Consider the following 2,500-nt stretch of genomic DNA (forward strand, 5'->3'; position numbering starts at 1 on the left):
AATTTGATTTCTAGCAGCTTTAATACAAATTTTAATGTAACTCTAACTTTATCAATTCAAAGTTACCACTTAGACACGACTTTATAAAACCTTTTAGTCCCAGTCCGTCAAAATTAACGCGATCAATTACTTCCATAATGTTGTGATGATGTAAGGAAAAATAACATTCTAACATATTCCTTTTGTTGCATGTTGCCAGTTTGATACGATAAGACCAAGAGAAGAGATATTAGCGAACAAAAGCTTCTTGTTTCCGAATACCAACGTTTATGGTAGATGTCACTTTCACCATGATACAACACTGATGTGGAGATCTTTGCTTTTAGCCGCATGAACAGCCGTCCGCGTTCGGTAACAAGTGCTTACTGAGTGATGGGGGTATTAGGAACTAAATGGAAACTAAGGAAATGGGACAATGAACGTTAATACGGAAGGTGGAAGAAGGAAAGTGGTTTATTCGAATGAATAGTTCAGGGAGTAAATATAATGGATAATGGGAGGACGAGAGAAAGGGTGAATAACAAAGACGGAGCTAGAAAACTAGCATTGTGTGTGAAAGAGTAATAAAGAAGATTTGGAATGAATATCTAAGCAAAGTTGGAATGCATTATTATTATTATTATTATTATTATTATTATTATTATTATTATTATTATCATCTAAGCTAAAACCCTAGTTGGAAAACCAGGATGTTATAATTCCAAGGGCCCCAACAGGGAAAAATAGCTCAATGAGGAAATTAACTAAGGGAATAAGAATACAAGATAAAATATAAATAATTTGAATAATTTTTTTAGGAACAGTAACAACATTAAAATATTTAATCTTTCATATATAAATTATAGAAAAAAAAACAAGAGCATGTGTACCTTCAAGCTAGAGAACTCTGCTCCAAGATAGTGGAAGACAATGGCACAGAGGCTCAGGCACTATCCAAGACTAAAGAACAATGGTTTTACCTTAGAGTGTCCTTCTCAAGGAAGAGATGCTTACCATAGCTAAAGAGTCTCTCCTACCCTTACCAAGAGGAAAATAGCTACAGATCGATAACATTCCAGTGGTTAACCCTTTGAGCGAAGGAGAACTGTTTGGAAATCTCAGTGTTGTCAAGCGTATGAGGACAGGAGAATGTGGAAAGAATAGGCCAAAAGTATTTGGTGTATGAGTAGGCATAGGAAAAATGAGCAGTAATCAGAGAGTGGGATCCAATATAGTACTGTCTGGCCAGTCAAAGGACCTATGATAATACTCTAACGGTAGTATCTCAGCGGGTGGCTGGTCTCCTGCCAAACCTACTTCCGGTAAGAGGGAATCATAGAATCTGCTCTCATGAAGATGCAAAATAGTTTGATTCATCTTGGAGAGATGACCATAACCAAGTATAATTAAAGGAAACTGTGGCTGAGTATGGCTCAGAAGCCACGGCAAATTCTACAGTTTGGGACTATTGGTTGTAGGGTTGCCATCCGGCGTGAGCCAATACAGCCTGGGGCCTAAGATAGCCCCCAACTGCTATTTACAACAGATATATTCAAATCAATAAAGTGAAAAATTATTGAAGGACGTTGAGTAAACAAGGGGGCCTAATCACAGGTGCCTAAGAATATACTGTGTGATATTAATAAACGTTGTAAAATATATTAACATGTCATATATCAACTGGAATGGGTGTTCTTAAGGAATCTCTCTCTCTCTCTCTCTCTCTCTCTCTCTCTCTCTCTCTCTCTCTCTCTCTCGGTTGAATATTCAGCGTTGAGAAGAAGGTACAGTATGAGAATATAATAATTCCATCTGAAGGATTCTCGGTGAAGTATGGAAGAAAGAGGAAATAAGGCGGAGAGGCCTTTAAAGACTATAGGGACTGGAAAGCTCTCGTGGGGCCCTTGTCTCTCCGGCAGATGGGATCCCCTGAGAGATTTTTAAGGGTCCTCGTCGGGTGAAACACGCTGCACCCGCTACCGCTAATTGGCCTCACAAGTAGACGTTGGCGGTCAGCTACCCCACCCATCCCTTCCCAGTCCTTCGCATTAATTTTTGTATTTGTAATTATAAGGATTTCAATTCTATAGTCTTCTGTTCATTATCATAATTAATATTAATGGTGTTTCCTTTGCTATTGTTATTTGGTTGTATCTCTATTGTTGATTTAGTATGAATTGTCATTTATTACATGTTTAAGATCGTTACTTTTCATTCAAGTTTTTTTTTCAACAAAGACGCAAGTAGTAGCCTTACTTAGCCCGGATTAAATAAAATGAGAACCGAAATGGGAAAAGAAGACGGATCTCTACTCCGACCATAGATAGCTAGAGTCCTGTCCGCTGAATGACGGTTATATACTCAATGAAAAATGAACCAAGAGAATACTGAAGCGAGAAAGAAAGCTTCACAGTATACTTTTTTAAATTAACAATTAAAATATTTCAATATAAAGTTAACTTAAACAAGATGTCTCCATCGACGAGAATCTATGGGAAAAATTCTAAAATTCCTAAAAAAA

This window comes from Palaemon carinicauda, chromosome 3, assembly GCF_036898095.1.
Source record: "Palaemon carinicauda isolate YSFRI2023 chromosome 3, ASM3689809v2, whole genome shotgun sequence".
NCBI lineage: Eukaryota > Metazoa > Arthropoda > Malacostraca > Decapoda > Palaemonidae > Palaemon > Palaemon carinicauda.